This window comes from Hirundo rustica, chromosome 14 (genome assembly GCF_015227805.2).
Source record: "Hirundo rustica isolate bHirRus1 chromosome 14, bHirRus1.pri.v3, whole genome shotgun sequence".
NCBI lineage: Eukaryota > Metazoa > Chordata > Aves > Passeriformes > Hirundinidae > Hirundo > Hirundo rustica.
In genome coordinates this window covers 15,313,066-15,333,426 of record NC_053463.1, presented here as the reverse complement: position 1 = coordinate 15,333,426, position 20,361 = coordinate 15,313,066, and the positions used below count along the sequence as shown (strand labels likewise).

At 52.4% G+C, this 20,361-nt stretch overlaps 1 protein-coding gene across 1 annotated transcript in view; it reads right to left on the bottom strand.

Moving 5' to 3' along the window:
- PSD2 (pleckstrin and Sec7 domain containing 2) overlaps positions 1-17,771 on the bottom strand; it is a 53,520-nt gene extending 35,749 nt beyond the window's left edge. The window contains exon 1 of the mRNA XM_040078367.2: positions 17,617-17,771. The gene's annotated coding sequence lies outside the window, so the exon portion shown is untranslated. The remainder of the gene's footprint in view (positions 1-17,616) is intronic.
- Between the last annotated feature and the right edge of the window lie 2,590 nt (positions 17,772-20,361).

The following is a 20,361-nucleotide window of genomic DNA, read 5'->3' as shown; positions in this document are numbered from 1 at the left end:
GAGCAAAGGGACTCTGTGGCTGCAGGTTTCAGGAGAAAATTGTCAGTGTGAGAGCCCACAGAATGTCCAATTGCACCCGTCAGATCCATAGAGTGAGATACCTGAGTTTTGGACTGATTCCCCCATCCCATCCTCAGCCTCATCTGCAAAGAGCCATGTTAAAGGTCTTTGAGCTATCGAAGTGATGGATGCAGCAACATTTCTCCTGCAGAGTGTTTTGCACAACTCAGGGATGGACAGTGATGCGTCCCCCTGAGGTGACCCCAGGCTGGGGGAGCACGTCAGGTCACCACAGACGGTGTGTCCCCTACAGACAGCTGCCTGAGCTCACAGGCCAGACTTGCAGAGTGTTGATGGAGACAGAAAGCCAGGACACCCCTGCCTGTGTGCTGCTAGAGGTGATGGGGGGATCAGGGTCCAGATGTGCCACCTGCTTTCCAGTGGCTGGAAAGAGCCCATGGAGCAGCTTGGCAGCAGATATCTGTGTCAAGTCCCTGCAGAGGGATCTGCTTATTACTGCTTGGGCTTGCTCTTGCAGGCCTTCAGCTTCACTCTCCGTTAGCCTGACAAGAGAAAGGCCGGCCTAGACTTCCTGTGTCACCAGCACATCAGCCCCCTGCAGTCCAGAATCCCACCTGCAGGAGCTGAGCAAGGGAGGGCAAAACAAGCCCTTGGGACAGTCCTCAGGTTCACACATGTGGGCTAGGTCTCCTCTAGCCCGTTCATCTGCATCCCAAATTAAGAGGGGAAAAACTGTAAATCTCTTTCCCACCAAATCCAGCAGGGAAAATCAATTCCAGGCACTTGGTGTTCCCATGCACTGACAGCAGGGCCAAGCCAATGCAGCATCTTCAAGGAACTGACTTGGGAGACTACCAACACTCTCCTGAGCATAACCACACTATGATCCCCAAAAATACTGAAAGCCTAACCTGGGCCAAATTTGGATTTTCTCAAATTGAAGGTGTAATACAGACATGCCACTGCTCAAATCTTTGGAGGAATCTTTCAAGCAAAACTTTCCAGCAGGCCTTTTTCTTAACATGAGATGAATATTGTGGGGATTTTGAGTGAATTTTTTTACAAAACAGCCAAAAGGCTTTGAGCTGAAATTCTCCATCTCCTTGCCATCCATCCAAAAACTCCAATAGGAACCACCCAAGCTGAACTCCAGTCCAATAGTTCAAGCTTGGTACAGCTGTATGCAACCAGAAAACAGGAAACTAAAAGCAGTTAGAGATGAGCCTGAGTAAGAAATGTTGGCATGCCTTAGTAAGTGTGGTGTTCCAGCCATCCCTCCTAATTTTAAGTAACTTACATTATTTATATTAAAAGAAAAAAAAAATAAACCACCACCATTTTTATTACATATAAACTACTACAGTTGTTAAGCATTATACTACTGTTTCACCCTCGTTGAAGTCTTGCTGGAATGTTTGTGGTCTGGAAGGAGTGCTGAGGAATCAATAGTTAAAGCCTTAGTCATGTTCCTCCTTGGCCTGAGTTGCTGCTGCAGAAGAGGCACCAGGGAAGCCCTGGCAGGATGTGTGCACAGACTGTTGCTCAGTTGGGAAGACCATCAGCTTCCAGTGGGACAAAACTGGGAGCTGAGCACAGCCAGGAGGAGAAATCCAGCCCTCCTGCAGCCTCCTGACCCTTGAGGTTTGTGTGTCTCCCATTGGGTCCCTGCTTCATTGCACACACCTGCTGCTGTGTGCGCCCCAAGTCTGCAGACAAGCTGAGGGTGTAGCAACCCATGACAAACTCCCAACAAGTCACCAGCTACTCGATTTTTGCTGGCAGTGACTGTTCCTTGAAGCACACACAGGTTATGAGTGGCTGAGTCTTCCCAGAATCTCCAGAGGAACTGCAGGATTGGATTGTGACAGTCCGTGGCTCTGGTCACAGCTCTTCATGGTGATGCCTTGGACTGGAGTCATGCAGCCAGCTCCTGCCGCACTCCAGCTGATCCCACATCAGCTGCAGAGGATCTCTCCCACCCCACAGCTCATCCGTGACCTGCTGCCTCCCCACCTGTGTGGGGAAGGGAGTGAGCAAAGCGAGGAGCAGACAGGCTGTGATGCCACAGCTTGGAAAACCTGGAAGACAAACGATGGTGGAACAGCTGGTTGCAACTGTCCGCATCTGTCTCCAGCAGACAGCTGAGAGGTCAGCAGCTCTGGACAAAGCCCAAATCCAGACTCTCAACACCGCTCTGTTTGCTCTGGAAAGCACCAAAGTGCAGCTCAGCCTCTGAAGCTGCCACAGCTTCAACCAGACTGTGGGGAGAGGACACACTGCAGCACCGGGGCAAGGGACACGGGGGTGTTCAGAGGTCCCTCTGGGGCTCCTCTGACTGTCCCAGAGCTGCACAGCCTGGCTGCCTTGGACTGCAGGCTGACATTCCCCAAGTCCCTCCTCATTTCCTTCTGTTCCCGCTTTGCAAAGAGCTCTCTGAAGCAGGTAAGGGCTGAAAAGCGGCACGTGGGTTCCCATCAGTGGATTTTCACAAGTTTTGCCCCTTCTGCAGGCTCAGGCACCCTCTCAAGTGACTGCTCCTCCCTAGGTCCTGGGAAGAGGGTGGGCACCCCTTGCACGTCCAGTGTTCCCAGCTTCCTGCAAATGTAACTGGGGTTAGCATTCAAAAAGGGTCTGGCAAGAAAAGGGGATGACCTGGCACGTGTCCCAGCCAGGACTGGTCACAACAGCAGATGATGTGGCCCTGCTGAGTTGTAGACAGTTGTTAAGCAGCAGCTCCACGATTTGGAGCAGACCAGATCTGTAAGGCCCACGTAAGTAGAAGAACACGGATTCATGCCAGAAAAAGCACATTATTGCTGTAGGAGAGGCTAAGGAAAGCCAAGGCACCCATGATCCATGGCTAACCGTGGTCTTTCCATCTCCTTCCCAGAGCTGGGGCCTGGTGGGAGAGGTGGGACAGAGGCTGAAGGGACTGAGATTCAGGCCAGATTCAGCAAGCCAACAGCTATTACCTTATTTATCAGCATTCCAGCAGCATCAGCTCGTCACTGTGAGTTTCCAGTGCCACGGGATAGCAATTCAGGACAGCCACTCACTCACTCCCTGCTCCAGCCCTGCTCTGCCCCAGGTCCTGCACAGCCCCTGGACCAGGAGGAGACAGGCAGGGCTGGTTGGGAGGGAAGGAGAGCAGGAATACCCCATCACCTCCTTTGGGATGATGCTGGGTTCACAGTGGGGCCAGCAAAGCTGAGCTGGCACCCACCGCAGGGAAGCACTGGCCCCGAAGAGGCCGGGCAGAGATGCAGCAAAGTTTGCCCTGATTTTCTGAGGGGTTGGAAACCACACAGCAGCTCTTTCAGGGACTGGCTCTGGAAGTGTCCCAGCTTTTGTTGAAGCTGAATGGCTGGTGGGAAATGATTTATTTTTAATTTTCTTCCCTGCGTTAGGAACTGGAAAGGCTCCCACTTCAGTTTTGTGTAACCACTTGGCTGCTGGGACACAGGAAGGCTTGGAGAAGAATCCTGCTGCTTAGTCAAGCATGCGCTTTTCCTCAAGTTCATGCTGAGCTGGGCTGCTTCCTGCAGCAGCCTTGCTTTTCCTTGCTGCTCTGCATCCCGTTCCCTCCAGCTTAGTGAGGACAGAATCATGGAGTGGTTTGGGTTGGAAGAGGTGCTGAACTTCTTGGGCTAAAATGCCTGTAGTGACATCCTTTGCTGTGATAGACCATGTGCTCCCAGTTCCTGGCCCCTGTGAGCAGGATGGAATGTGCCCAGCAGCCATTTGATGTCCAGGCTGTAGATCCCATCCATTTGATGTCCAGGCCGTAGATCCCATCCACAGCGTGGCTGCAGGACAGGGATGGATGTGCTTTTATGACCTGACTTAGCAGTGAATTTATAACAGGCAGGTGTCACACGTTACCCTGCATGTGGGCACGGTCAGGGCTCTTTGAGGAGACAATCCTGTAGAGACATGGAGAGATCACAGCCATGGTTCTCCTTTTTGAAGCACATTTCTTCCTTCTTGTCTCTGCTTTGACCTCTGCCCTTTCAACCTGGCTGAAGAAAAACCCTTCTACCATTTTCGTTGTGAAAATCCTCATTTATTTCTCCCATGGGCTTGGTTTTTATATGATTTTGGAGACCTCAATCATATAATTCTCAGCCTCTCCTCTCCAGATTGTAAACCCTGCCTTCTTAGCCTGCTCTCAGAAGACCGCTTCTCCACCCCCTCGAGTATTTTGGCTAACTTTTTCCTGGATTTTCTCTAATTCTTTTACTTCAATCGCTCTGTTACAGTCTGAACACAGGGAAAGCAGCCCTGCGTAATGAGCTCAAGATGTGGGCACACCAGAGATTTGTGCAGCACCAAGCTGCTCTGCACATCACCCCCTGCTCTGTACAGGAGCTCCTCCCTGATGACAACAGGTTCTAAGTCACCTGCAGCGTTTCTGCTGCAGACCAGGCAGTGAGGAGCAGGGCAGGGCTGGGCCCTCAGCCACACATTGATGCCAGAATTACTCTTTGCAGAGCCCCTGGAGTACTGATGGTGATTGCTCATGGGCAATACGCTGTGCCAGTGGTTTCCATCCACCTCTGCCAGTGCGAACTGCAGGTCCTGCCTCCTTCACTTCCAGTGCGGAAAAGAGGCCGTGGATAAAACATATCCCACAGACTAAAATAAACCAGCTACGTGCTAAAAAAAGAGCCTTTGGGTAATCAGAAATCACTGTGCATGGAACATGCTTTTTCTTGAAACCAAATCCTACAGCTCCTTATTTTGAATTTTTATTAGAGTCCCCAGAGCAATCAGGACACATTGAGATCCAAATGACTCCTGCTAAACTTCATCCTGGGGAAACAACAGCAGATTTTTGCTTATAGAAAACAATAAAGCTGAGTCTTAAAATCCTTAACAGCTTTCCTGTTGGCGCTCTTTTGCAGTTATTAAAACAGGGAAAAATAAAACAATACATTTAGTATTTTTTGCATTTTCCTTTCATCGTACTGACACCTTGGCTGGGCAGCACTTTGGGCACTGAGCTTTCCTCCAGCCCTGGGTGTGCAGCATGCAAACCTGACTGTTCCCTTCACAAAGGAAACAGAACCATCATCTCAAGCCTGTGAAAAGGGGTGAAAGCCTGCACTGTGTCCAGCTCTGGGATTCTCAGCACAGGAGGGACCTGGAGCTCCTGGGGCAGATCCAGTGGAGGCTGTGCAGCTGGGGAAGGGCCTGGAGCATCTCCGTGCCCAGGAGAGGCTGAGGGACCTGGGGCTGGAGAGGAGCCCCAGCTGAGAGGGGCCCTCAGCCCTGGGTGTCCCTGAGTGTCCCTGGGTGTCCCCATCTGTCCCTGTGTACAGGGAGGGCAGAGCAGGCCCAGGCTCTGCAATGGCACCAGAGCCCCGGGCAGGGACTGAGCCCAGGAACTGCCCTGCACAGGAGGCACAGCTTCTGCCCTGGCAGTGCCCAGCCCTGAGCAGAGACCAGAGAGGCTGTGGAGTGTCCCTCTGTGGGGAAATTCCAAAGCTGTGTGCACACATTCCTGCACCCTGAGCTCTGGGATGGCCCTGCTGGAGCAGGAAGGTTGGACCAGATGAGCTGTTGTGGGCCCTTCCAACCTTACCCACCATGGGGTTCTGGGGTTCTGTGGTTCTGTAGTTCTGTGGTTCTGGGGTTCTGTGGTTCTATAGTTCTGGGGTTCTGTGGTTCTGTGGCTCTGGGGTTCTGTGGTTCTCTGGTTCTATAGTTCTGGGGTTCTGTGGTTCTGTGGTTCTGTGGTTCTCTGGTTCTATAGTTCTGGAGTTCTGTGGTTCTGTGGTTCTGGGGTTCTGTGGTTCTCTGTTTCTGTGACTGCACCCTCACTACACCCCGGTGATGTGGTAGGAGTCACTTAAGCCTCCACAAAGAATGGGCCAAAGCACAGGCACAATGAGCCTATGGGTCTCCCAGGAGAAGTGTGAGCTTGAGGCAGAAGGCCCAGGATGTTCTTGAACATGGACCTGAATGTCCTTGTGTTCCAGACAGCATGCCAGGTCTGTAATCCTCCTGGAACAGGCCCTTTTCAAACCCCATGCAGCTTGACTGTGGGAGGACAAAGATCCTGCTGCACTCAGTGGGTCTGTCTGATCCTTACATCCTCCCTCCTGCAGAGGCAAACGCTGACCCCCTCGGAGACCTTGCAGGGCTCCCTGTGGATTTCTCCTGCAGAAACCCACTGCAATTCACAGGAATCCTCCCGTGGCTCAGAGAGAGCCAGGAGCCTCCAGAGAGGGAACAGCAAACAAAGGGAAATTTGCACTGCATCCTGGGGGAAGGGGGAGAAGGGCAGCTCCCAAGGGATGTTGTTCCTGCCTCCCCAACACAGACCTCCCCTTGGGTCTGGCCAAGGTGGTTGTTTGCTGCAGGAGCCCAAGGCCATGAGCTCACAGCACAGATCTCAAGCTTGCAGCTGTAAAAGGATCACAGGGACACCAAAGGAACCCAGCCAGCTCTTTCCTGGCATGGGAGAAAAGGTGGAGAAAAGGGGCAGAGGCCTCTTGTGCCCTGGCACCTTCGGGCAGCTCCCAGAGCTCAGAGAAGAGCTTGAGAGAAGGATGCCTGCTCTGGGTGACAGGTGAGTGCCAGTGGCTCCAGCCTTGCCTCAGTGCAGAACAAACAGCTTGTAATCAGTCCATGCCGGGTTGAGTCCAGCTCAAGACAGGAGTTTTCAGGGGTTTTAGGCTCAGCTCAGAGCTGGCTCCATCCTCACCTGTGCCTGTCTGCTCTGGTGCTCACCTTCTCTGGAGGGAGAGTTTATATGTTTGCCTATAGGGTTAGGGTTTTTTATATAAAACCAGGCTGTTTATGGGGCCTTTCCACTGAGCCCTGCGCAGCATTGTAATTGAATTCATGAAAACCCAGCTTTCCCCACAGCCAGGGTTACCTTCCATAAAAATCCACAAGAGTTGCAACTGCTTCTCATAACCCATAAATGGAAACAGCTTCTTCCCCTCTCTTTCCCTCCCTTTGCTTGATCCTCCTTCCCCACATTCTCCCAGTACCCAAAATAATAAAACAGGGCTGGCAGCTGACTCAGAGCCCAGAAAAGGAAATTCCTGCCATGTTGTCTGTCTGCACTAAACCCATGCAACGCCTCGCTGCAAGATTTCAGGAGGCAGCAGGCGAGCCCATCCTGCTTGTCCCCTGGGACAGACATCCAGAGGGATGGAGACCACTACTGCAGAATGAAATGGAGTTCTGGAAGGGAGGCAAACTTCCTTCACACTCCAACACACCCATAAACATTGGAGATGAGGCCCAGTAATACATCAGGCTTTTGTGGGGATGCTCTGACCACAGAAGCTGGTAGACAGTGAGTGCAGACAGATGGCCTCCAGCCCAAGGGGTGTGGGGACCAGCAGCGCTGTGAGTGCAGATGCCCAGAATGTGCAGAGATGCCTGGGCACTGGCTTTGGGCTCCTTGGGAGCTCAGTGCAACCCAGAGAGCAGGGAGCAAGGTCTTCCTGAGCATCTCCCAAACCTGTCAGGAGAGGAGGATGACAGCAAACAGACTCTTGTGGTGCTGACAGCGGAGAAAGCTGGCTTGGAGCCAGCTGATGGTATCCAAAGCTGACATGCAGCAACCTGCAACACCAGATAACTCCTCACTCATCAGTGGGAGTGTGAAACCTCCCATTCTCTCCACACAGCCCTCCTTCATCCACAGGGATCCACAGCAGGAGCAACCTGCTGGCATTGGTGTGAATGAGACAGCCGCTCTGGAAGCTGGAGGATGAAGGAGGGGATCCTGCTTTGAGAAAGAGAACAGCAAGCATTGTGGATGTCACCATATACACCTACAGACATCTCAAAAGGTCTGCATTTCTGCCCTGAGCCATCTCCAGGTAAAAAGGAATAACTTCAGGCTCTGTGAGGAGGTGACCAGGCTCCCCTGGCAGGGAGGAATGGTCCTCGCTTTGCCCAGCAGAGGCTCAGCCCTGCTCTCCAAAGGGCTCTCCCCACCCATCAGTTAAGCATAATTTCTGCTTGCCAGCACAGCTCTGTGCACATCACGATGGTCCCCACATCCTCAAAACTCGAGAGAAACACCTGCTGCAAGGCTCTTGGGTTCTCCTGAGTGTCACCATGTCAGCCCTGCAATTCCAGCTGGCCCCCAAACCAGGGCATTGCTGCAGGGCTCCCATGGAGAGGTAGCAGAGACCTTGGCTGCTGAAGATGTTTGAGTCCAGAAAAGGCTGTTGGAGAGTCCAGACAGGACTGACTGCTCTGACTGATTCCAGCAAGTGAAGCATAATGTGGGCTCAACCAGTGTCCACTTCAGACCTAAGGCGAGTCATCCATCTGTGAGGGGAACAGCTGGATAACTGTCACACCAGTGGGGCCTTTCTATTTTCATCTCAGTGAAGGAAAAAAGAACAGCTTCCCTCACCCTAATCAGATAGAGATGCACTTATTTGGCTTGAAAACACAGACTCAGCCAAGATTTGCTGACAGCCAACAGGGCTGAAACCTCCTTGCCTGAAATTAGAGGGTGTTAGGGCAAGAAACGTGGCAATTCCACTGAAGTCAGCAGCTCCACTTGGGCAGAAAGCTGTCTGCCCAGAGGACCTGCAAGGAAGAGCTTGAGAATGTGAGCTCTAATATGAAGGGACTTTAATACGTCACCAGGATCAAATCAAGACATTCGAGAGGCAAGGTGGAGAGAGGAAGCCACCACAGGGGGACAGACAGGACAGTGCTGCAGGAAAATCACCCCCTCTGAGACTAGGGTGTGAACATCAGCCCTTTTTCTACTGAATACTCTGCCTATAAGCTCACTTCAGCAGGCCATCTTTAATGTGGTTTGGGCCAAAATTTCCACTTTTGCTTTCAAAGCTGTAGAAAACATTCCTATAAAAGAAGTGTGGGCTAAGTAAATCTTTCAAAGGCAAACAGATGATCACTGACCTTCTGAAAACTGCCTGCTGGCTGTAGAAAACCAAGGAGGCACCAACAGTTCATCATTCTTCCATGCCGGAGGAGTGACACTCACTCTGTTCTCTGGAAAGGGTGTCTGTTTTGCAGGTAGCATGGCCACTCTCTCCTTTCTCCAGCATCTTTCACTCAAGGAAAAATGGTCCAGGGCACACCTACATTTTTGGTGGGTCCATCACACCTGTGTAGTGATGCGCTGTCTGCTCAGTCTCCCAAGCTACAGTCAGCAGGGCGTAGAAATGGCAGAAAATATAACTGCATTTTTATTCTCAGAACTTACAGACCGGCGTGGAATCACTAAAGGAAAAGCAGGATTTTGCTGCTCTGTTAGGATGTGTTATCATTATCTTTAAGATGGCACAGGAGATGCTGCTCAGAACTTGGATATATCAGAACTTGCTTGAATACATGGAAAAGCACTTTGAGTGAGACTCAAAGTAGACCCAAATGTAGGCATCTCCAGCTGAGCCGAGCCCCCAGGGTTCAGAGTCAGCAGAAGAGCTGTGCCTGATCTGCATCAGGAGTTTGTGTTACAGGCTGAAGAATCCACTCTGCTGCTCTCTGTCCCCCAGCCTGGGACAGCAACCCCAGCTCTGACGCTTCTCTGCAAACACCCACATGAAAAACACGGGGCTCCTGCCCAGCCCTGCCAAACACATTGAGGCTGCAAACGCTTCCACTGGAGCATCTGCTGTGACATGGCCACATCTGCCCTCCCTGGGCACAGCTGCCTCTGAGCAGCCCGAAATGCTGAAGCTGACTTGTTTTGAAGACAGAGCAAGTTGCCCAGAAAGTGCAAGTGAAGCCCTGGTGGAGCCATTTTGCAGTTCCTGTGCAGAGGCTGGATCTGCCCTTAATGGATGTGCTGGATAACCACCGTGAGAGGAGCGGGATTTCCCTGAGGAAGGACCAGAACAGGCACGCTCCTAAAGTGATGTAAAGCTGCTTTATAGGGACAAGGATGCTGCTTCTCCTCAGGGGCATGACAAAAAGAGCAAAAAGCACATCAGGATGATGTAATTGCACCAGGGCTGTTTTAACCACAGCTGCTCTGGGACCAAAAGGCTCTCCCGACCTCCAAGATGCCCTGCGCTAGATTTTGTGGCAAGGATAGAGCAGAGCTGCTACATCAGCCTGCAGCAGGGTCATTCTGCCTCTCAGCAGACCTTTTTAGGTGTTCTCAGGGCTTTTCTCCTGCTCCTTAGACATCATTACATTTGGGCATCAGACAGTGACTTCGGGAACTGATGAATTACGCGCTGGACTGAGGCTTTACTGAAGCACAGAGAGGCCAGAGGGGCCTGCCAGGAATCAGTGTGCTGTAAAGATGGAAGAGCTCAGGAGATGAGCGCTGCTCAGCCTGGCTCAGGCGGTGACCCAATGACACAGTGGCACACGAGGAGTGGCAGCCGGGTTCGCTGCGGGGGACGCGGCCCCAGACAAGTGTGCAAACTGCACTCGTGGGCCTGGCACTGGGAATCTCTCATTGCTACGCTGTGCAGGATTAAAGGGACAGTGTCCCCAAGGTCCCCGAGGACCCGAGGTGCACTCCTTGCAGTTTGCTGTTATCTGGAGAGCAGTGGGTTTGCTGCTCTTCTGCTTTCAGAAAATATCCAGCTCATAAAGCACAGGCTTCTGCTACAGGACCATTCCCTACATCTACCAGGAGCTGCTGGAATTTTGTGGCCACTTTTCTGCTCCCCTGCTCTGGTGGCAGTAATAGTAACACATCTGCAGCTTAGGTGTTGCTATCAAGCTGTGATCTTGCTGTGATCCTGCACAGCCAAACCTCCTGCCTTCCACCTGGCCTCGTTACTCTGCTCCTGGTCCCCAGCAGCTCTGGATCAACACTGCTGCCAGGCATTTTGGAATTGCCTCCTCTTGGACTCATCCCAGCCCTCACAGCGGGGGCACACAGGAAATCCTGAGCCACCTCTGCACACTGAACTCTCCCCATTCTGGAGGAAGCCTGAAGGGGTGAAAGGAGGCAGGGCCAAAAGGCTGGGATAAAAATCTCTTGCTCTTTCCAGTCTTATGGTTTGGGATGAGGGATAAAGCCCTCCGTGGTGTCCTGTGGCTCCTGCAGAGGCAGGTCCCAGGCCTGACACACCAAACACCCTTTCACCGTGCTCAGGCGCTGTGCTTCAAGGATCACCTGCAGGAGAGGCACAGGATGGGCTCCAGTGCCACACACTTGTCCCACCAGCCCCTGGGAAGGAGCCACCAAAGGAAACTGCCTCAGCTGCTGCAGCAAGTTAATTCTCCTTCTGTGAGGAAACACAACCCTGTGATTATCTGCTGCCTCAGTTTCCACCCTCAGGCATGGAGAAAGCTGCCTCCTGGGTTCTGGGGAAGAGGGAGGGATTTCATGTTGAGAGAATACCAAGAGACAAGATAAACTGCCTTGGAAGGACACATGATGTCTTTTCCTGGGAAGGCAGGTTAACACTCCCAACTGCAGGCAGGCAGCTCCTGTTTCCAAGCTCAGGACTCTGGTGAGGAGTGGCTTGAATAGCTGCCCTTGCCTGGTGCTGCTAACTTAGGAGGCAAAACCTAAATACTCATTAAGGCAGCACTTGGCAGAAACCCCATCCTCAATTACAAAAATCAATTCATTTTTTTTTATGAGCCTGAAGCCTTTGGGGCCTTATAATCTAATTAAATAAAGCTTTCTCACTTTCCTCTTGCCTGCTCCCCTAGCTTCTGTTGTACCAGTAAAGACAAATATATATTTTTAATTTAGCAGAATCTCCCTGCATCGTGTATTCCCTTCTGGCCAGAAACCCCTTCTGTTCTCCCCGTGCCTGTGTCCTGCTTGGGCAGGCTGCATCCACAGCCTGCCTGCTTTCATTCCTGGGAAGTGCCAAAGCTCCAGGGTCCCAGTTCACCTCCATCCACAGCCACAGCCTAGGTACCAGTGCCTGCTTGAGGAGCAGATATGCGGAATTTGGGAAGGAGCAGAGCCCCACACAAGCTGAGCTCAGCGCTGGGAGCGGTGCCTCGTGCCACACTGAGGGCAGGACTCATCCAAGTCTGCCAGCTCCGTCTTCCATGGAATACCCTGAGCTGGAAGGAACTCACACGGACCATCCAGTCCACTCCTGGCCCTGGCACAGGACAGCCCAGCAATCCCACCCTGTGCCTGAGAGTTTTGTCCAAACACCCCTTGAAGTGCCAGGACGTGTGGTGAGGAGGTGCTGCTTTAGGACATGCAACGGGGGGAGGCTGTGGGTGAACCGGAGAAGGTGCCACAGGATCCCCAAATGGTTTGATTGGAAAGGACCTTAAAGATCACCTCATTCCAAAGCCCTGCCACGGGCAGGGTCATCTTCCACTAGACCAGGGCCATCCTCTCCTCCTGTCCAGCAGCAGCCAACAGCGAGTGGCCGTGCACAGCGTGGGCAGAGATCTCTGTGGGTGCCCAAGCCCTGCTGTGGAGGAGGATGCAGTCAGCATGTCCTGCTCTGTGTATGGCAGCACCTGGATGTTTCCCTGAGCCACCCTCAGACCACCCAGTTCTGGTTCAGGTGCTGGAGGAAAGCTGGAAGGCACCACAGGGAACTCTCTCTCCACCTCGATGAGGCTTTTGCCCAGAACCGTGTGAAATTTTTTGGAAAAATTGTTCACTTGCTGAAAATTGTGATTATAGGTCAGCTAATCCTTACCTAGAGTTGTGATGCACTTGTGCTGAAACCACTGAAGAGCTGGATTAAAAAAAAAAAAAAAAATTGCAAAACCTGAGCTTTATGCCTTGACTTTAGAGCATGTAAGCAAATAGAGAAAACAAAGAAATGCAACCCTTCAATTTCTTTTGGTATCACAGCATTTCCCTACTATCTTACCATTTTTTAAGGATTTAAAAGGAAAAAAATATATATTTGGGTCACATTTGTTTTTCCATATAAAGAAAATAATGGAGAGACAACTGCACATGGGGGAGGGAGGAGAAGCCAGAGAGGAGGCTGAGCTCTCATCCTTTTCCCTGGGCTTTTCAGTACGGTTGGTGAACCGTAAGCGTATCAGTCACTGGGGTCTGATGTCAGTTCTCCTGCTTGATGCTGAGCAGGAGAGCTCGGAGGGATATGCTCTAACCCCCAGAAAGGGGACATCACTGGGATTTGCTCTTCTAGGTTTTGTCTTTTGAGGGGGAATTCAGTTCTCCATCCCAGAGCCACAGAAAGGCCACAGAGGCACGGAGAGCTCAGCTGTACAGCCTGGAGGGAGACAAGGATGGGCAGTGACCGCACAAGACACCAAATCCAGCTGCGAGCCCCCAGCCCAGAAAACACTTCATCCAGAAGGTCACAGAGCAGCCCTGGCCCCAGCGTGGTCCCTGCCACCATCACAAGACACGGAAAGCTGGAGGTGTCGGAGCTGGAGAGGGGAGACACAAAACCAGCACACAAAGATTTTGCCAGGCTGGGGCTTTGGGAGATTATCCTTGGAACCCGACCATGTCCCATGCTGTACAGGAAGGCAGAAAATCCTGGGATGAATCCTGGGCTCATCCTGCTTGGGAGGAAGCCTTGCCCCTTCCCTGCCCTGATGAGGTGTCACAGCAGCCACCAACGTCAGGGCATCCCCAGCATCACCTTGGCTGGGAGCCATCCAGGATGTCTCACAGAAGAAGAGGACACAGCAGAAGATGAGGTAAGGCTGGTGGCACCACAGAGGTGACACTCTGAGCAGCTCCCATGGCACCCCTCAGAGTGATGCTGGGAAGATCCCTTCAGGTGTGGTCTCCTCTTTTGGGACCCAGTGTGAGCACTGCTCCTGTCCAGGACATGGGGACATGGGAACACGGGAACAGTTCCTTCAGACAACCTGACAGCAGACAGCCTGAGCCACCTGCCAGCCCTGCCTCTTCCACAGCCACAGCCAGGCCCTTCAAATCCACAGAGCTGAGAAACCATGAGGGGAGAACGTGAGGTGATGAGAAGGCAGAGGAAGGCGTGGAGGAAACGTAAGCAGTGGTGGTGAAGAGGTAGGTGACAAACCATGTGCCCAGTGCCAGGCTGAGGCCCAGAGCCCAGAAAAAGCATGGAGAGCACAAGAAGGGGCCTGGGCTCAGCTGCAGAATCTCAGCTGAGGCTGCCTGCAGCTCCTTACTCTGGCCCTGCCTGGTGCAAGCGAGGGAGCACTGGGCCTGACCCGGTGATGGGAAGTGTTTGCTCTAAAGGAATCAGCAGCGTCCCCACCTGGGAGCTGAGCAGAGCCGGGAGCTGCCCAGGGGCAGGAGGGCTGGGCTGTGGACTGCAGGGAGGATCTCCCTGAGCACCTCAGCTGCTCCTGGAGCTCCTGCAGGAACACAAAGGGACAGCAGGGAGGGCCAAGGGAGAGGTGGGTGCTGTCCAGCTTGGACAGGTGCCTCTCCCCCGTGAGCCCAGCCTGCCAGTCACCTCCCCAGGGCCACAGGAAACAGGGAGGGAGCCAGAGCTGACCCTGTCCCTCTCACACCATAAACCCACAGGGAAGTACCACGAGCCTCCTGCACAGAATCTACCCCTGTACCACTCCTGTGGCTCCATCCAGCCACCGAGAGCCTGGATGCACTGAGCCTGCCATGGATCCTGTCCCAGCACATCCCTGGGAATTCATTTTCATGCCAAAAGGGTGAGGAGGATGTTTTCAGCCCCAGCAAATCTGGCAAAGAGGTGTGTCCACAGCAGAGACTGTCAGGTAGGAGAGCAAGCAGCACCCACAAGGGATGTGGCCATCTCCACCAGGAGATCACCCACTCCAGGGACTGCTCACACATAACCTCTGAGGAAGCTTTTCCCTCAGCAGCAATCGCTCTGCCCATAGCCAGCACCTTGCTGGCAGCTGCCTGTGTGTGACCAGGACAGGGAATTCCACTTCCTTCTGGCAACAAGAACCACCTCCAGCTTTGTGCAGAACCACGGACACCACATGGGGCAACTTCAGATTTCAAAGGAGACTGAAAGGAGACTTAGGTCACTTTGACATGGTGGCCTGACATCCCCAGCAGGGTGTGCCTCAGGACAGGCACAGAACACACAAACCCCTGGCATGGAAGCTTGTGGCACTGCTGGATGGAGGGAACTTCATTGGTGGGAAAACCCACAGAGGAAGAGGACAAAAAGGTGTTGGGTGATGGGATGGAGAGCAGAGAAGTCATGGTACTGTGGGTTGGAGTCAAGAAGAGCAATTCAGGGTACTTCAGCAGGGAGATGGGAGGTGAGCAGCGCCAGTGAGGAGAGCAGAAAGACCCCTGTGAGTGCTTCACGTGAAGAGCCACGTGATGGGCCACGCAAGGAGGATGCGCTGAGGTCACAAAAGCAAGTCCTCGTCTTGAGCACCTCAGAAACTGGTCCGAAACTGCTTGACCCCCTCTTGGCACCTTCTGTGGAGCTCTCACGAGTGGTCTCAGCAAACACACCCTCACCCCATCCACCTGATCTCCATGAACTGGAGCTGCTGCTTCCCATCACCACCTCCCCAGTGCAGGCAGGACACCAAACAGGCCTGGTGGTCACACAGAGGTTCTTCCTGGCAGAGCTCCTGTGTCCCCTGCCCAACGCTGCCACTGTCACCTTGGCAAAGTCACTTAACCACGCCAAGCCTCAGTTTCCCCAGAGAACAATCCAGCCACGTCCTAGGGTGGGCGGAAGAGCGCTGAGACAGGAGGGAACTCGGTATTAATGCAGAAGTACTTGGCTTCCAGCCTCACGCACCCAAGAGGATCTCCAGGGAAAACTACCCACTTCAACTCCACTTGTGCCTAACTTTTAGGGGAACAAGAGGCACAAAATGAGAACCATCCATTTTGTGAATCAGCCATCTCTCCGACTTCCCCTCTGGACTCGGCCGCCCACTTTCAGACTTTATCCATTGTTTGCTTGGACTTGCACAGGAAAAATCACATTAAGGAAAATCCTGGTTGAACCACAGACTTCAGAACAGTTGCAATGGTCAATTTGACAAGGACATGGGGATTTAACATGTTTTTAATGCAAAAATATCTAATGATAATATGCTCCACTCCTGGCTAAAAACATTATCTACTGGCATGGGGGGAATTTAAGCCATAATGCCAGCTACTATAATGCAGGCCTGGAACTCCATGCAAATATTATCCTGATCCAAGAGCTACAAAGCTCTGTTTATCCTAGTAATTAATTCTGTCTTATGTTTAGTGATACAATTAGAGAAACACTGCCATTCTGATGGGCTAGCTTCCACCAGTGCCTTTTACTATATTTACATGCCCACAATAGGCTCGGTCTCACAGAAAAGGGTGAAATTGCATTTATGGAGACAATGCCACATGCATTCCCAAAGCATTTCAGAGATGTAAAGTTAGGCTCCAAATTGCACGTTTATTGTGTGAGCGCACAATGAGCTTAGATTAAATATTGACTAAAGCCAGCCTAACACCCAAAATAATGAAGACGAGCACAATAGTGTGATTTACTCCCAGCCGCTAGAGAAATACACATCTGTAACATATAACATGCCCTTCCCACAGATATACTCTTTGTATTCTAGCTAGCCTTAGGCAGAATTTCATTCTCATAAATTATGGATTTTCTTTCCCAACTGCCAGCACATCCATATTACCAGTTGCAAAGCAAACAAATATAATAACAAAAATAAAATGAAAAAAAAAAAAAAAAAAAAAAAAAAAAAAAAAAAAAAGCCATTCCCCTGACACAGTGATGAGCAGGTGACTGGCTCCTTGAATCCTCAAAGTTGAGGCAGCAAAATGGAAGATAAACATGGCCAAATTCAGAGCATCCTTCCCCCTTTGTCCCCCAAGGTGTGGGAGCCAGCAGGGAGGTGTGGGCATGGCAGGTATCCTTTTGGAAAGTACTCCCAGCCCTAGCTGTGTTCAGAAAACTCTGTGTCCTTCTCACACCTTCCTCCTTCCCAGACTTGTGGAAGAAATTCAGGGAGACGCAGACGTTAATAGAACAATTATGGTAATAACTCAGCGCTGAGTGGGGGTAACACACACCCTTCCCAGCAGCTCGACCTCTAAATCCCCTAACACGGCGCCGCTTCATTCAAGATTAAAAGAAATTGTAACCCAGCAGAGACAAAAAGACACAGGAGGCAAGGCAGGATCTCACTCGGCAGTGAAGCCCCACTCCAGTCCAGATGCAGTCATATCACTTCAGCTTCTCTGTACCATCTCCATGACAACCATGTAATTTGGATGCAATAACCACTGCCGAATTGATCTTTAAATGTAGCTTTGCTATAAAACATGATACCGAACGTGTCAGGTTCAGGATAAAGAGGAGTAGCTCCCGACCACTGAAGACTGTCATTTAAGAGCCCCCCCTTTAATTTTCAGCTCCAATAATTGCGCGTGCGAGTGGATTTTAAAGGCAGGGGCAGCAAACACCATTTGCGTGTGCGTGTACGGCACGCTTTGGGGTAACGCTGGGACCGAGACACCACACAGGGAGCTGGAAAAACGTGTCCATGTACATCCAGAGAATGGGCATCTTCCCACATGCACACGCTCACACACACACGTACCGGGGAGCCTCAGCCTCCAGCCACCGAAGCACACAGCCGATGCATCAAATAATCCCAATAAGAATCAAATCCGCTATAACTAAGCAAAACGGGAGGAGGGGGGGCGATGTACGGCATGACAATGAGAGCCGGGGAGCTCGCGTCGGCACTTACCCGAGCAATGAGCTGTTTGTTTTTTGGTCCCTTCACAAATGCAGCTCCCTTTTCTCTTCAACAATCCATGCAAAATAATCTGCAGTCCCACCGATGGAGGAGTGGCCCCGTCCCTCCCCCTCCGCCACCTTCCTAGACCTCCCTGTTATTGGCTTCCCTCTCCCTTCTCCCCTGCTCTCCCTCGCTCGCCGGCGATGGTTACACCTCCCAGCTTTCCCCCAAGGTGTCAAGAGACTGCTGGGGATCCAGCAGCCAGGGTGGGAGGGACGGGAGAGGGGGAGGAGGCAGGAGGCATGGTGAATGGACCCGGGAAAGGATGGAATAAAGCTCCGGCTGGCGAAGCCCCCGGCAGAGCCCCCGGCAGGAGCAGACCCGCCGCTGGCAGCGGGAGCAGGAGCTGCCGGGGATGTCCCCGGAGTGCCGGGGCTTGTCCCCCCACGGGCACCTGCAGAGCGCCCAGGGATCGCTCTGCTTCCTGCCAGCAAATCGTCACCCTGAGAACTGACACTGGCTTGAAGTTTTGGCTTGAAATCCTGCCAAAATGCTGTCAGTGTCTTTAACAACCGACGCGCTTCCAAAGGCAGACGTGCAGCACTGGGAATGCCTCAAGGACCCACCTTGGTGCAGACCCCAGCACTGCAGGTTGGGTTGCTCCGTGCCTCTGGACTCTCCCACCTGCTGCAGCTCCCTCCCATCCCATCCCATCCCATCCCATCCCATCCCATCCCATCCCATCCCATCCCATCCCATCCCATCCCATCCCATCCCATCCCATCCCATCCCATCCCATCCCACCCCATCCCACCCCATCCCACCCCATCCCACCCCATCCCATCCCATCCCATCCCATCCCATCCCATCCCACCCCATCCCATCCCATCCCATCCCATCCCATCCCACCCCATCCCACCCCATCCCACCCCATCCCATCCCATCCCATCCCATCCCATCCCATCCCATCCCATCCCATCCCATCCCATCCCATCCCATCCCATCCCATCGAGCCCCCTGGCTCCAGCAGCAGCGCTGCCCATGTTCCTGCCAAGCTGGCTCCAGAGCCTCCCCCACCACCGTGGGCTGGACCTGCTGCCTGCTCACCACCACCGACACCTCCCCATCCTGACAGCTCCTGGCTCACCAAGAGGGCTGGGGATGCAGTGTGGGGTACAGAGGCACAGGGACACAGGGCTTTTCCTGCTTTAGGGCCCTTTTTTAGACTGACAGAGCAGTGGTTTAGGGCCAGCTGTCCCTTCTGGTGGCTGTAATACAATGGGGGGTTCTGAGGGTGCACAGGTGAAGGGTGGTGGGTGCTCTCTGGGTCAGGTTGCCCAGCTGGGGCACAAGCCAGGGGTCCCTTAGCCTGGGCCAGCTGGGATAGCGGCCAGCTACAAGGATCCTTCACCCAGAGCTGGCACACCTCTGTACAGGCATCACCCATGTCCTGGTGACACGCAGGAGCCGGGAGGTGCACCCTGGGTGCTGCACAGGGATGTGGGGTCACAGAATCACAGAAGGGTTGGAAGGCACCTGAAAGATCACCTTGTTCCAACCCAGGCCTTGGGCAGGGCCACCTCCCACTAGACCAGGTTGCTCCAAACCCCATCAAACCTCTGGGTGGGGAGGAAGGGTTTGGTGTCTGCCCTAGATGCATGTCCCTGACTCCAAGGAGAAAAGCCCTCCCTAGACCTCTGTTTCCTGGAAAACTTGTTCCAGGGGACACACCACGCTGAATGAGCAGACTAATCCCCAACATCCCAAATAAAAACCATCATTACAACATACAGCCATCCATCCCAACACTGCAGCACAGCCATCAGGTGAAATAATGTCCTGGAGCAGCTCAGCAGAACACGGCCAGAGCTCCCTCCAGCAGGGACACCCCCAGCACAGCACACAGGGTTGTTTGCCAGGGATAGCATCGGTAATGAGCCACGTAATGAGCCACCCTGCAGCTACACTCAGGACTTTTCCAACAAATGCAAGTGTGAATGAAGGTTACCGTGCTGGAGAGACACAAAAATGGATCTTGTGGCCACAGTCAAGAAGCTGGGCAAATCCAGGTGTGGGGCTTTTAACCTCCCACAGGGTCCCTTCATCAAAGAAATTCGATTAACACCATCATAGAAGTCTGTCCTGCTGGTCCTTCTGATCAACTCTAATGTATTTGTAATCAAACAATTATCAGGTTAGGGCGCTTTAACAAAAAAATAATTAAAATATAAAAGCACGATCAATATTTATCAGTCTGTTGTGCTGTTCAGTTCTGAATGCAAGGAACAAAATCCAATTTCTGCGCAGCCAGTCCTAGGAAATGACATTTTGCAGCATGAGAAAACGAGGTTCTAGTTTCTAAGAATATAACCACTAGTGGGTTCCAAATAACTGTGTTATCAATCATTGTGCTCCTGGGAATGAGCGTATCAACAGCTGGATTCAGGGAGAAACCTCCTCTCCTCCCTTTGGCAGGGTAGTGAGCCTGTCCCTGTCATTGATCGGGCATTCCTAACAGCAACAGCGTACAGAGATTTCTCCTGGTACATCTCTGTCAGGTGCCTCAAATATGTCATAATATTTTCTTCCAGTTAAGAAAACTCCTAAACTACAGCGATTCTGTGTGTGCTGCTGAACTGTCTGGATTTTTTGCCACCTGTGGCACGAGCTCTCTGAGGAAGAGGGAGCATCCTGAGGCAAGGACACCTTCCCCCCACACCAGCATCAGGGGAGCCACCCCTCAAGCTCCCAAAC